Source organism: Agelaius tricolor, unplaced genomic scaffold (genome assembly GCF_023055355.1).
Source record: "Agelaius tricolor isolate 1412-34295 unplaced genomic scaffold, bAgeTri1.0.p SCAF_9, whole genome shotgun sequence".
Classification (NCBI taxonomy): domain Eukaryota; kingdom Metazoa; phylum Chordata; class Aves; order Passeriformes; family Icteridae; genus Agelaius; species Agelaius tricolor.
The window spans coordinates 12,330,562-12,345,000 of NW_027269269.1; the positions used below are offsets into that span (position 1 = coordinate 12,330,562).

At 39.3% G+C, this 14,439-nt stretch overlaps 1 protein-coding gene across 1 annotated transcript in view; it reads right to left on the reverse strand.

The window, feature by feature from the left end:
* Positions 1-13,080: 13,080 nt before the first annotated feature.
* MTNR1B (melatonin receptor 1B) overlaps positions 13,081-14,439 on the reverse strand; it is a 27,064-nt gene continuing 25,705 nt past the window's right edge. The window contains exon 2 of the mRNA XM_071432778.1: positions 13,081-14,439. This exon is cut by the window's right edge and continues 3,717 nt beyond it. The gene's annotated coding sequence lies outside the window, so the exon portion shown is untranslated.

The window sequence follows — 14,439 nt, forward strand, 5'->3', positions numbered from 1 at the left end:
AAGACAATCAACCAAAACATAAATCTCATGACAGTGGGAAAATCACAGAATAAGCTGAGTTAGAAGGTTCCCAAAAGGATCATCAAGTCCAACTCCTGGCCCTGCACAGGACAGCCCAAGAGTCACACCATGTGCCTGAGAGCATTGACCAAACCCTTCTTGAACTCTGTCAGGCTTGGGGCTGTGACCACTGCCCTGGGGAGCCTGTTCCAGTGCCCAACCACCCTCTGGGTGAAGAACCTTTTCCTGATATCCAACCTAAACCTCCCCTGACACAGCTTCAGGCCATTCCCTTGGGTCCTGCCACTCATCACCAAAGGGAAGCGATCATTGCCTGCCCCTCCTCTTCCCCTTACAAAGAAGTTGTAAATGCGATGAGGTCTCTGTCAGCCTCCTCCAAGCTGACCAGACCAAGTGACCTCATTTACTTCTTGGCTTCTATGGCTTCCCCTCAAGACACTTCACTGTCTTTGTTGCCTTCTTTTGGACACTATCTAGTGGCTTAATCTCTTTCTTACATTGTGGTGCCCAAAGCTGCACAGAATATCCAAGATGAGGCTACCCCAGTGCAGAGCAGAGCAGGACAATCCCCTCCCTTTGCCAGGCTCGCCATGCTGTGCCTGATGCCCCCCAGGAGACACTTGGCCTTCCTGGCTGCCAGGGCACTGCTGCCTTATACTCAGCTTGCCATTGACCAGAATCCCTGGGTCCCTTTGTGCAGCACTGCTTGCCAGCATCTCATTCCCCAGTTTGTCCGTATATCCAGGTTTGACCCATCCCAAGTGCAGAATCCAGCATTTCCCCTTGTTGAACTTCATATGGATAGTGATTGCCCTGTCCTCTGATTTAGGAAGGTCCCTCTGCAGGACCTCACTGCATTCAAGGGAGTCAACAGCTGTTCATAGTAAGAAATAAAGGAACACAGAAGTTTTACCTCTCCTGCTAAACGAGGGGAGACAAGGACTGATCTCTGTCTTTGAGGGACACACAAGCATGTACATGGGTTTACTGCCTTACTGTTGAGGGCAAACCTTATTTAGAGCAGAGGGACACAGACTGCTCTTCACAACACTTGGTCTTCAGTCTACTCTGATCCCCTGTGGCTTAAGGCACAATCATGATTTTCTATGATATCTTCCTTTGCCATTCAATGTGTGTGAAATAATGCAAGGGCTGTGTTACAGCTCACCAGACTGGTGCTTTCATGGCATGGAATGCAGAGCACATGCTGCTTACCCTGGAGATAACCTGTGAAGGTGGAAACCTTCAAAACCAGGTTACATAGTAATTTTTCAGGTAAGATTTTGGTTAGATTTTATTTTTAATGTACCATCAAAATGCATAGAGCACCAGCAAGGCATTTTTATTATATTTCTGTAAGCCTGAACAAACAAATGAAGAAACTAAATAAAGGAACCAAGAAGACTAGGAGGGAATTTGGATTTAGCTACTGAGGAAAATTGAGGCATGATCAAAATCCTAGAGGCTTGGGAGCATTGCCTTATATAATCATGTACCAGAGTACTGTTATGCACTATATGTATAAACACCTGACTCCAAAGTAAAGTGACCATCACCTTCATTTCAAATAAATGGAAATTGGCTTAGCTCCCCCTATTGCTCCTTGGATCAGGCTTATACTCCCCCAGCACAGGCAATCTCCATTTCTGTAAGAGCATGGCTCCTACTGCCCCACCTCCCTCAGGGTCATCCCTTAACCTCTGCATGGCAGTTGTGTGCTAGAAGAGCTCAGGGACCACTGCATGGGTCAGCACTCTCCTCCTGAGTCTTCAAGTATTGCTCACCCTATATGGCAGACTGTGGGCACCCCAAGACCACGCAGTTGTCGTCACTGTAGGATCTGGAGTCTGCCTTCCTTGTGGCATCTGATTTCTTACTAAATGGTTTGATCTTCAAGAAATCCTGAGCTACTTATGAGACGTCACTTACAGTCAAGGATCTGCAGGAGTTTCTTAACTCAGTCTTATGTCTATTCAACTCCACAGGATTTCTGAAGCCAGCATGACCCTGTCTGACTTTCATTTGGAAATTGTATACAACTAACTCAGACCATAGCATAACAGTTTTCCTCTCTTTACAACGGTGTTGTGGTTTAACCCCAAGTGGCACCTAAACCCCACACGTCCTCTTACTCAGTCTCCTCACATTGAGATGTTGGAGAGAATTGGAAGAGCAAAAGTGAGAAACCTCCTGAGTTGAGATAAAGAGAGTTTAATAGGTTAAGCAAAAGCTACACACACAAGCAAAGCAAATTGAGGAATTCATTCACCAATTCCTATGGGCAGGCAGATTTTCAGCCATCCCCAGGACAGCAGAGCTCCATCATGCACAATATCAACTTGGGAAGACAAAGACCATCACTCCAAATGCCTTCCTCTTCCTTCTTCTCCCCCACCCAGCTTTATATACTGTGTATAATGCCACATGGTCTGGAATATCCCTTTCAGTTGGGATCAGCTGCGTCCCCACCCAACTCCTTGTGCACCCTCACCCTCATGGCTGGTGGGGTGGGGTGAGAAGCAGAAAAGACTTTAAATCTGTGTAAGCTCTTCTGAGAAGTAACTAAAGTATCTCTGTGTTATCAACACTGTTTCCAGCACAAATGCAAAATTTGCTGCCTGCAAAGTCGAAAAATTTTCACTAGGGGAGAAATGATGCAACAAAGGAACAGAGAAAAGTCTCCAATTCACATTTTCAAATCCCCCCAAAATTTTCTGAAAGTATATGTTTAGAAAAGATGGATTGTGACAAGCAGTTAACATTGCGTTCCTGACTTCAGCTTTTTTGCATGCATGAGGTAATGTAATATATTGGCTAGGAAATCAAGAGAATTTCTGAACATTCAGGCAAATCCTGACCCTGCTGAGTGTACTGAAAAGCAAATCTCAAGCACTGGCTCAAAGATTATTCCAGGAAGTGATTTAAAAATCTTTTAGACCAAGATACTCCTAAATTTATCTTCACATATCGCACACTCCTTATGGCACTGATTTTGTCTCCTTACTCCACCAGTGGAGCCCTTTTTTCATGCCCTGATTCATCCCCTTCCTTCACACCTTTTTTCACTCTTAATGGTTTATTTGTTCCAAATGATGATTCCCGGGTGTTAAGCTAAATGATTCTAGTGATATAGTTCAATCTGTCAAGCAAAAGGATGCAATAATTAAGGTTTGGTCTAACTTAATAGTTCTCATGAGTTGAAGTTAAAAAGGGGATATAGGAAAGAAAATGGAAAATCACACACTGACTGAATTCTTAATCATCTCTGGTGTATAAAAATACCCCAGAAAGAATTACTTTTTATCACATTCTTGGCTAAATGAAGCACATTCTAATATTCTAATTACAATATTAAGCAAAGTTATAATGATGAAAGGTCAAAGTAATCAAGAACTATCTTTACTCACAGTATGTGCTACCCATTCTTACACAAAGAGCTGTCTCTGCCAGCCCTCATCCCTTGCTGCCTGTGATAAGGAAATTAAGCAATTGTTTTAAAGCGGAAGTAAGATCAAGTGACATATTATGACTAATGAAGATATTAACACTTGCACAGGGAGGACTAAGGAGAATGCAAAGGTTTTTCATTTTAGCTTTCTTCCTTGTAAAACTTTGAGTTCTCATTCACAGTGTATAGACTATCTCTGCAACCTGAACCTTGCTCAGTTGTGCTGACAGAGTCCCAGCCTTAATTCTGCAGGGACTGGAAGATTTTAGTTCCATCACAGAATAAACTGTCATTGAGGTAATGAAATAAATCTACTCTTTGCATTTCAGCTGTGGTTTGATTGCTGCCCTTGATTACCTGTATGTGCCAATTCCCCGGGCCTGGGAAGATCAGAGCTGTGACATCTTGCAGCTTTGCAACCTGGTGTCTCAGCCTTCTGATCAACTATACATTTACTCTTAAAACCTGGTTCAAGACCTGAGCTCTGTCTTTAACTTGGTGCCAGAGAGGGAAACAAGAGCTGTGTCTCCTTTCTTTTCAATTGCATCAGTAACAGTTGAGTCTGAAAGTAAATCACTTGATTGCATCCTTTTGTCCATAAACCTCCTTTGTATCCGGTGTGCTCATTTGTGAGCCAAGACTTGTTTTACAATGTTCTGGAAGCTTTATGTACACTCTGGTCTGATCAAATCATAACAATCATGATTTATAGCCCAATCTCTTCCATAAAAAGGTGGACAGTGAAAAAGAGAAATATTCAATGTAGATGGAAGATCTCAGCTGGTGAATAACTGCAAGTGAGAAACTGAGCTGACCTAATTTGCTTCAATGATAGTGACCTGTTAGCTCCTTACTGAGTGCACCTCTAGAGGATTAGGGTAAAATGAGACTTTTTATCATGGAAGATAGTTTGAAAGTCTGACTGATATTTAATATTTAGCATCTAAACAAGGCAGAACAGAAGTACACAAGTGGTGCTCTGCCAAACAAGGATTTTGTTGCATCAGAGGCATTATGGAGTAAATTGGTCACTAGTAAAGTCCAGAAACTGAAGCATTAGGGAGAATTTCCCTGAGTTTCAGTGGTGTATTGAAATTTTCTGTATTTTATTGCTATACCAAAAGTTTTTTGACTGAAAACCAATGGAAAAATAGGAGGACCCATGGCTTGGGCTGTACTCTGAGTTTTATTGCATTAAAAACTTCTTTTCTTTCTTTTCCTCAATTTCTTTAAATGAAATAGAATTTTTACTTGTACCTTTACCCAAGCTTGAGTCCAAGACATTTGGAAACTGTGAAGATGTCCCAACAGCATATAATTATATTTACCTGCTTTTACACTTCCTATCATGAAACAGAAGTACCTGGTTGGAGGACAATTTGCCACAAGCCCGAAGCACTCCAGTTTGCCTGGAAGGCACCTGGAAGGCTTTTATTCTTCTTGATATGAATCCAGACTCCAATTATCCTTTTTCAAGTTCTTACCCCTGAAGAAGGAAACTAAAAGCAGATTTTTCTGTGTAATTTCATACCACATCAGTTACCTGTGTGTGTCCAGAGCTTTGTAGAGATTTGCTGCAATCATTCTTCATTGAGCTACAGATGCTGACTCTGAACCTTTATTTTCCAGCAGAAGTGCTTGTGGAACTGCTGTCTAATCTAATTGATTAAGCATGATCTACCTTCTCTTGGATAGTAGATCGCTTTTAGTCCTAGTTGTATTGAATTAGTTCTGCCAAGGAGCAATTACAGGGACAGTTATGCCATCGGATGTGAGGAGCAATGACCGGCCTTGGGCATAGGATAGGGACAGAAAAATTTTCATTGGAGTCAGCCGCAACTGAAGACAAGATATGTGATACCAATCTGATGGTATTTTGAATACAAGTCATGAATCTAGACTTTTGGGGAAAAGAGTGCACAGCAAGGTTTCAAATTAACTTTGAGCTACAAATACTGAAAAGTCAGGAATGAGTGGTTGTCGGGATTTAATCTAGCCTAAGAGGTAGTTGAAAGGGAGAAGATGAATGATAAAAGCCTCATGCCCAACTTTAAGATAGTTCCCTTCTTGGTAAGAGTGGAGATATTTTCCTTAGTTATTTTGGGAACCATTCTTTTTTCTGCTTTAAAGAGCTGACATTGTATTTAATTATGTGTCAAGTCCTCCACAGATCAGCTGTGCCCACCACTGACAAACAAGTTGAATTTATTAAGTTTTTAGCCTGTGTTGTGTTTCTCAGCCTTGGAAATTGTTTCTTTTGGATATGAGTTTTCAACCGGAAAGTGGTGCAGAGGTCTCTTCACCACTAGATACTAAAGACTTCTAAATGGCCCAAAAATACAAGTCAGTTCTCACTTAGCTGAGTCAAGTCCATAATTTTGTTGGAAAATGTTTTAGAGGTTTGAGATTCTATAGTAGGAAAAAGAAAACCCACTGACATGTTTTAAGTTACACTAGAAAAACATTATTGTAAATTAATTAAATTAATGTCTTTAATTGCTTCGAGTCATTCTCTCATTAAATGTAGTTCCTGGACTGCTGGGTGTTTGTATTAAAGATGTTTGTGTAAAATAAATCTGACAAAGCACTCATTATCTGAGCTGTTTTTTGCAAGAAAAGTGGTGTTTTGGGAATATGGAAAAAGTTGAAAATCATACCAAACAGATCCTTAGATTTGAGGCATGTAGAGACTACACTAAAAACCAACTCTGATGTGGCCCATGAATTACCCTTTGATTTCCAAATCTCCAGGAACCACTACAACACAGTAGTGTAAATGAGAGGTTTCACTCTTTGGTGTCAGTTTTTCCTTAATGATATTGCAAAGATACACTGATGTTGCTAATTAATGAAAGTCAGTATTTCATTATTAATGTTGCAAAGCTTTAAAATCCTAAGTATTTTCCTTGATTTTTGCATGTCAAATGCCTACCTGATTTAGCTTGATTCCTGGCTAGATTCCCCACAGAAAATCCTCCTTATTCTGTGGTAGAGCAGCCCCTCTGAGTCAGGAGGCAGAGGCAACAGGGAGAGCTGCCCACAACTCCACACACAGTATGATTCAGATCTTTGTGGGGGTGTCTCTAAATGCTGTGTAAAAGGCTCTTGCCTCCATCATGATGACATAATACAGGGTTTTAACTTACCAACTGTGGATGTGCTCTATTTGTTTCCAAACGAATAGTGAACAGACTGCAGATACCATAAATATTCTGTGTAGTTACTCAATAAACCCAAATGGCTGTAAATAAAAAGGACCTTTCTGAATTACTGAGTAAATAGTAATTTCTCAAAGCCCTTTTACCCCATCAGACCCCAATTAGAACTGCAGACTATGTCAGAAAACATTTAATTACTTTGCAGAGGATTCCATGATTCTGCTTATATTGGCTACACCTCTCTATTATTCCTGTGCAAAACCTACTCTTTTGATGAGTTTCTGTCTTGGTTTTGTTTTTGGTTTTGATAAAAAGAAACAAACAACTCTAGGAGGAGTCTTGCTGCCTGTCCACCAGAACTTCCTGCTGACCAGAAAATTTGCTGTTCCTTGACTCCTTGTTTTCAGGGCTAGGTATGGTGCTTACACTACAGGGGATCAGATCTGACATCAGCTGAAGTCACTAGAAATAGGTTTAAGTCATAAATTTTGACATCAAAATGAAAATTAACATTTATGACCCAAGTGTCTAAGGTCTCATCTATGACAGATCCACTCATAGAACCCATGTGGCACTGAAGGCAAATTGTCTGACCAGACACAAGAGGTCCAACTGACCAGGGTATGCAAAGGCATTTTAAATCATCTGAAATGCCCTAGAGTTTCTTGAAATTTGCACATTCCCACAGGTCCATGGTTATACATGCCTTAAAATACAGCCTCAGATATCTCAGGTATGATCCCACTAACTGTTTGGATGTTATGGATTTATAGGAATATGATTCTAGATTTATCTATTTGCCTGAAATTCCTACTCATCTGTGGAGGAAAACTGAACCTGATATTCCATACCCAGTAGACTGCTCGGCTGTTTAAATGAAGGACTCTAAGGGAACTAAAATTAAGCTAAAATTAATGAATCTACTCTCTGCATCTTGAAGACCTGAGTCCAGAAACTCATCATGCAGCTTAAAACTGTGGCCCAGAAGCAACAAGGAGGTGCCCCCAGGAAATCTGTAGGACCCTGCACACCCATGTGTGAGCGCTAGGTGGCTTAATATGCCTGATATGTAGCTTAATCCACTAGCAAAAAGGCATTGACATGACAGTTTATGCACAGGAGTCAAGTAAATCTAAACCCACATTGTGTTCCTGGATGTTCCAGAACCCAGATAGTTAGATGAAGAATGTGTACTATGTGTAACAATTGTGCCCTTGATCCCTGAATACAGGGGGAAATGCAGAGTACATTTAGATATTCTATACTTCTCTTGCTTGTTTCTTCCTACTCCAGGAAAAGAGGGTGGACATTTTGTGGCTGCACTGATAGAAGGAAGTAGCAAATAATGGACAGAATTGGCAGCTGGATTTTTTTGGGGGGGTTTTTTGTTTTGTTTTGTTTTGTTTTGTTTTGTTTTTGTTTTGAGGGGTTTTTTAATGTTTTCTTTGCTCTCTTGGAGATTTTTGTTTGATTTCATTCTGGTGAATTCCTTCTCCTTTCACCAAGACAGGAAATCTTAGGACCGACGTTTTTACTTACCTCTTGTTTACTTAAAATATAAACTTGTAGCAGATCAGATGCCATATAGTAGCCACCTATAATGAAAAATGAAATGTGTAATGTGAAGACTCCCTCCTACACCAAAAGGCAGCATTCCTATTTTCACTGGCAGTTCGAACCTCACTGGGAGTGTATGTGTATGTATGTCTTGCATAAGTGCATCCACTGTATGGATAGATGGCTACTGCAGCATGGGATGAGGTTTCTGTCTTGTTTTGTGGCTGCATAGGAGATTTAAATGGTCTTTTCCAAGTCTCTTTAAATGCCATGCAGCCTGAGAATGACTGTCCTCTGTCTCAATGCAGCTATTCAGTTAACAACTCAGCTATGTTTTCCTCTGCCGGAAGCCTTGCCTTGCTCTATTCTCTCTGTAATTATGGAGACTTGTACCTGTGTAATCTAGAGAAAATGTCATTCCAACATGAAAACCTTCATTGTGGAGTCTGGAAATCATGCAGCAGTTTAGCAGTCTGAAGTTTAGAAAATAGCACATTAACATTTAAATGAAGTGTTAAAATAATAGGCTGCTGCTGAAGTTCAAAGCTGAGGATGTGAATTTTTTACAAAGGGCACTTTGCATCTTCAAAGAAGGAATCATGGGCTTTTGAAAATCCTAAGTTAACTCTTGCAGCCAGTGCCAATCCAGTAATCATAAATGAAAAGGGCCACGAGAAGAATTCCAGAGGCTCCATAGCAAGCTATGCAATGTTGCCTGGAATGAGAGCATCTGGAAAAAAAAGTCTCTTAGGCTTAGTTTACCCATCCTTTTAAAATCAGCTAATTTAACATGTGGGTGACCAGGGAAACCTCAGTAAAATCTGAAGCATTTTTCTCTACATGAAGACAGCCAGTATCCTTCCATCAGCTCCTTTCTCTGAAGAGCCATAGGAAATGATTCAGCCCTTATTGCTGTCACATCTCATAGAGCAGAGGAGAAATACGGATGCTATGAGCAATATTTTACCAAGTTTTCCTAAAGAGCACTCTAGTGCCTGCTTCCTCTTTTCCTGGTACTTCACACTGTAGACAAAGAGGTCTACCAGTATGTCTAAAGGCAAAAGAAACCTGATATAAAGTATGAAGTGGTAAAAAACCTGCTTGCCAACTGTTTTCTTCTAAGAGATTCTCAAAAATGAATTTTCTTAATTTTTAAATATTTTTTGTTACAATTTATCCAATTAAAACCATGAAGACACTGCTTAAATGCAACAGACAAATGAACTGTGAGCCATTTGGAAAATAGAAATGTGTAAACAACTTGCGGCCTAATGAAAGATTGTGCTTGCTGCTTACCCTCCAAAAGCACACACACCTTTTACAAGACAGAAATCCTAATGAAGTTATGAGTCTCCAAATACAAAAAAGTCCTTTAAAATTAGAGGAACATATTTTTAATACATATACTGGATTTTAAAATAAAAATAGGCAATGATGTTTGGGGAAGAATAAAATAAGCTTCTTTCCATGTACTTCTGATGAGAGATAAAATAGTTTAAAATGTCATTTGCATCACAGAACTGTTTACCCCTGTATCCCATTCCTGCCAATTTAAGTGAACATTTTATGATAAGTTCAAGAAAATAGGATTAAAGGATGGAGTGGGAAATTTCAAGTAAATTTTCCCACTTCCTGGAACAACCTGAAGATTTTTATGTCTTGATTTCTTAAATATATCCCTCCTAAAGGCTCACAGTGGGTTTGCAACTTAATAAATAACAGCTTGATCCCATCCTGCTTGTGCAGTCTTTTATGGCATAACAACTCCAGGGAGTTTGTATGTGTATGTGTGCTATTACATGTTCACACAAATCTGTAGCTGATATTCTTTACCTATTTTTAAAAATATTTTGCCACCATGCCAATGTCTCCCAGCAGCTGGGCAGGCTGGGTCTTCCTTTACCCACACATATGGGCAGTACAGAACTGGTAAGGAGCACAGATTCCAAAAGGATTCAGGTTCCCTGGAATCTTAAGGAATTACAAACCACACATGGTGGAGCCACGGTCCTCTCTTCAACTGCTTCAGCATGGCCCATAAATGCTGAGGCTATGGAGCGCTCCTAGGGTTTGGGTGGGAGCAAAGCCCAGGACCTCAGTGGAGCAAATCCAGGAAGCCAGAACTGAAAGCTGACAGAAGTGCTGGCTTCTTGTCCTTACCTTGAGGTCATGAGGTGGTGTGTTCTAAACTTGGAATATTAATACTTGCAAGACATCAGAACAAACCTCTCTACTTTGAGTCTTCCATAGAGCCATGAAAAATACTGCGTTTTATCTTTGTATCATTAAACTATAAGGCATCCCGTTCAAACTACTTACAAGAAATATCATCTAGAAAAAAGGAAAAAGAGAAACAATATAGGATCATAGAATAGTCTGTGAAGAGAAAGTGACCTTAAACATCATCTCATTCCAAAATACTCCCATTTTATTCTGTTTGTGTCTAACCCCTGTGGTTTTATCACTAGTCTCATGACAATTAGGTGTTTTTCTTTAGCATTTAGTCTTATGATACAAGTGCTAGTGGCTGCAGTAGAGCAGGAGGGGAGGAAATGCTGCTGATAGAGTCACCCAGGAACCTTGAGCCTACTGAACTATTTCCAGAAAACTTGATTTTGCAGACATCTGCCTGTGTCCCAGAGGAGGGTGTGAGATGTGCACATTTGCATATGTGTTGGGAACGGAGGTCCTTTGCAGAGATCTTTACTCTGAGGAGCAGAAACACTTCCTTTGTTGGACCATTTGCATTACAGCAGCACACAACAAATTCATCCTCACAACCAGTATAGTCTGGCTTTTTAGTTGAATCCCTATTTTTTTTATGGCAGTATGATTTGTAGTGTCAGCAAATCTGTTGGGTCAAGGGAAAAAAGCTGAGGTAGAAAAAATGCTTACCTGGGTTTCATTTTCAGGAAGCTAGGTAGGACATGTTCTGCTACAGGGATTTCTACTGCTCTGGAGAGTGTTTAGTGTAGGCAAGTAATCACATGCATGGTGTGTGACATCTAGGAGGTGCTCATACTACAGATTGAATTTTATGACTGTCCAGATGCCTTTCATGCTTTTAATTCATATTCATTCCATGAATAAAAAGTATGATGTGTTTAAGATCCCTTCTCAGAGACAGCTTTTTTGGAATGAATTTGAGTAACAAAGACATATTATTCAAGCAGATCAACAACAAAAAAGCCGTGATGTCTGCACAGTGTTCCACTTGCTGCATACTGGCCTAAGGACAGACAGAATGGATTGTGATTTGCATGCATATTCTTTAGTGATTCCTGCAACTTCAGATACCATTCATTAACAAACTATGAAGAAGACCTCACTGTTTCTGATACCTTTTTTTAATATTATATGTAGTTGAGAGAGCTACATTCAAATTTACTGTAGAATTCCTTCCTTTGCTCAAGAAAATGAGCATGTAAGGGAGAATGTATCAGGATACAAAGGACATGGGATCATAGCCTTGTTGTAACAAAGCCCAAAGCCCTCTGAGGTGGCACAGGGGTGGGGCACAGAACTAAATGCATCAGTAGGGCATCAAATTCTTTCAAATGACACAATTTTTGTTGTGTAGTCTCCATCTTTGGACATGTGCAAAATTGACTGGGCATGGACCTGAACAACTTGATCAGTTCAGATCTGTTTTGAGCAGGGCATAGTGACAATTTGAATTCTGGACATCCCTCCCAGTCTAAGACATGATTCTGGAATTCTGGCAGTATGCTTGAGATTGTGAGGGAAAATTTCTATCTGCTCATATACTGATTGCCACAGAGATATGAATATTTCAAACCAGAGGTAGTCTTTATTTTAAAGTCCCTTAAGAGTTTTTATGTGTGTTTCCTAAGTAGTCAGGCAGGGTCTGTTTTGTGGACAAAGTAAAAAGCATTTAAATTCGCAATTGTGCAATCTTCCATGTTTTGCCCTCACACCATCCTGTGTGTCCTATGGAGACTTCTGAAAATTAGGAATTGGAATTGCTTTCACAGGCTTTTTTTTTTTTTTTTTCTCCATCTTCTTTCTTCCTCCTTGAACAAAACCTCAATGTTCATTAGTTTGTAAATAAAACACATCTGGCACCAACAGACCTAATTTATGAGGCTGTACTATCAGTTCACATGCATTTAGTTAATTTTATCACATGACTGTAGGTAAAGGGAACCTCACTAGGTTTACAGAAGAGTAAAATTAGTTGCTATGTATTTCAGACATAAAATATTATTTTTTAAAATGCTGTTATTGTAGCCAACTCTATTTCTTTGTCCCAAAGAGGAATTCTCCCTTTATACTGCAGTTTCAAGGCTTTATTCTGCAGCCACTGAACTATTTGGAGTTTGCCTGTGCAATGCCATGAGATGAACTTGTTCTGTGAGTGAATCACAGCAACATTCCATAGGACCTTCCCAGCTATCCACAAGGAGTAAAACCCTCAGGGCTGAACACAAGAGTCTCTACAGTTAGTGAATGGGACAGTTCCACCTCTGTGACCAAGTCCAGAGGGTCACAGAGTGCATCACCTCCAGGTTTAACCTCCAACTCCAGTTAAATTAGGAGTGCCCAATTTTTCACAGCTCCTTCATGTTCTTATCCTGGAGTAATTTTATGCCACAGAAGTATTTATAAATATAGACTAAAAAAATAATCCTATTAATCAGATGAAGGTGTTACTGACAAGACAATGAACAGGAACCGGTTGTGTGTCCTGCAGCTGACATTCATAGTGGTGTCACTGCATGCTCATTGTAATGTGAGGTAAAATATTGATTTATTATTATAGATAATAATGATGTGCATGATCCAGGTAAACTAGCAACATTTCAATAGATGACTGAAAATAAATTGTCTCCCTCATTTTCCATTAAATCTGTAAACATCTTTAGGTGCAACAAATTGTTCTGATGACCAAAACTGTTTTATATACATATTAAGAAATATATACAATCTTCAATATATATTTATTCATTGGCAAATTCCCAGACTGGTTCAATTCATTAAAATACAATTGGGAAATGAAAGCAATAATTTTTATCCAAGTATGTTCTTAAAGGAAGAAGTGGAGAGACAGAAAAGCATTTCTGCTCCTGAGAATGAGCCAGGCAGAATTATTCCATTCAGTCAATAATTTATGAGAAAACTCATCAAAGTCACCATTAATAGGACTGTGCCTTTAGTTTTAATTCTTCCTTGAGAGTGATATTTTCACTAGCACAGAGGACAGGATAAGATTAATGTATTGTTTCAGTCTCATTTAGACTTTACCAGACCTCCACTTCTCTCTTTACCGAAACAGAATTTACAACTGGTCTTCACCCATCTACATGGGAGTAAGATTTTTTCTAATCTGAAATCTATTGTAAGAACAATTCTAGAATACATTTACTTCTTTTAATTAACACAAAATATAACACTTTTTAATCAATGTAATACTTAAAGGTCTGAAAACACTCCACATTTTCTGGAAACAGACTTTTTCCCTGAGGCCCTAGTTTTTCCTTCACTAGTTACCTTGTGCAGGACACAGGGTCTACCTGACTTTTTTTCCTCTTTTTTCTTAAAGTGCCTATATCAGATATGCTGGTGTAAATACTTTTATATAACAAAAGTAACAATTTCCTCAAACACGCATAAATCTGTTCAGAGCTGATATGTTCTTCCTGACTATACTTTCAAATCATGCTATAACCATATCAACTCCCTTGATAGTGCATTTATAGAGTTTTCCTTCAAACTTAACTTTGGGAAAATGGATTTTGAATTAAAGTAAGAAAAGGGAGAAAACTAATTTAAGGCTTCTGATAGAAATATAGGTAGAAATATACATTTCTACACAAAGACTTTTCACCATTGAGAGCTGCATTTAGTTATCTAAATATAATTTTTATGCATTTGATTGACTTAAAAATTTAAATTTTATGGGTTTGATTGATTTCCAGGTCAACAAAAATGCAATACTTTGTAGTTATACATGGTATAAAAACTATTTTAAAAAGCATGAGTTATTTTCCATACATCAGTACTCAACAAGTAGCAGTACCTGGCACAATAATAGCAAAGCTGGCTTTGCAACTACCATGCAGTGCAGGGCCCCTTCCAGGTAATACTGTGGTGATAAAATCCACACCTAAAAAATTAGCACTGTTCTAGAAATTTTCCATAAATTGTGATGAAAGGTCCAATTTTGGAACAGTTCTCTCTGTGACTGGCATGGGTTGCCTGGAGAAGTTGTGGATGCTCCATCCTTGGAAGTGT